Source organism: Triticum dicoccoides, chromosome 7A (genome assembly GCF_002162155.2).
Source record: "Triticum dicoccoides isolate Atlit2015 ecotype Zavitan chromosome 7A, WEW_v2.0, whole genome shotgun sequence".
NCBI lineage: Eukaryota > Viridiplantae > Streptophyta > Magnoliopsida > Poales > Poaceae > Triticum > Triticum dicoccoides.
This window is the reverse complement of record NC_041392.1, coordinates 179,415,248-179,416,424: the sequence shown is the minus strand read 5'-3', so window position 1 is coordinate 179,416,424 and position 1,177 is coordinate 179,415,248.

Sequence of the window (1,177 nt, the reverse complement as noted above, 5' to 3'; positions counted from 1 at the left end):
GTGGATGATATCAAGAGCAAAACGCCAGCTACATATGAAGCTATTTTGCATGAAATTATAGAACACAGTTCATCGTTTATTTCTTGTAATTTTGTGCATGAGTTTAGGAGCTCGAATGCCGAGGCTCATAATCTAGCGAAGCATAGTTGAAGTTGGGAGTTGGCCGCCATGTGTGGTTAGGCAACCCGGTAATCTTTCTTTTGTACCTTTGAACATTGGCACAAGTTAATAAAGGCTTCGCCTGATTCTCTCAAAAAAAACCTAGACAATAGACAACCGGCAAAAAAAGGAAAACTTGTCTACGAGAAAAATATAGGGACATAAGTGATCGACAGAGGTATATGTATGATCAATTAAATTAGATGGATGGTGTCTACTAACCTGTCAGATCTAGAGTTTGATGGCGTGTCTAGGGTGTTACCCCGGTCTGGTTCGTCCAATGGTAATGGTTTCGTCTTTGTCGAGCCACTTTAGAGGTCCGCGAAGCTGCATATCCGTGATGGAGCTACGTCAAGCTCAAGTGTGAAGGTGATCCGTCATGTTTTATTTTGATGGCTGCTATGATAATGCCAGAGGCAGGTGATGGATGTTGATGTCAAGATCAGAAGATTTTTGGCCTTGTTTATAATTTTACTTTTTGATTGATGTTTCTTTATGTAAAGGCTAGCAGTTTGTTGTCTTTTTAGTTTTGTCGAGTCGGTATAATATAAATGAGACACGTATTCAAAAAGAAAAACTGACCTTTCAACCCCTGCGTGGGGTGAGAAAAATCTAACAAAACTGACATCCCAAATAGGTATGATATAAATGAGACACATACCATGCATCATTTACAACCACCGAAAAATGTGTGAGTGATCTTTGCAAGGGGTGGTCGCGTGACGATGGAGATGGACTGCCATGCTACGTGTCATCGATGGGCCACGCGCCCACGCGCCCACGCGGCCCACGCCAGCTAGAATCGCTTCACGGAGGCTGACCACGCTATTGCACTGCGCATAGGACGCTGCACCTAGCGTTCAGCTCGCCCTACCCCTACGTTTACAATCAGTCCGAAACGTGGAGTAGCATCAACATGGACAAGGGCGGGCGGTGCAGCGTGGAGTAGAGTAGTGCTCTACCGTCTGCCTGGTCGCTTCTCGCTTTTGAAGCAGCGTACGTCACGGATCGTGTCCCG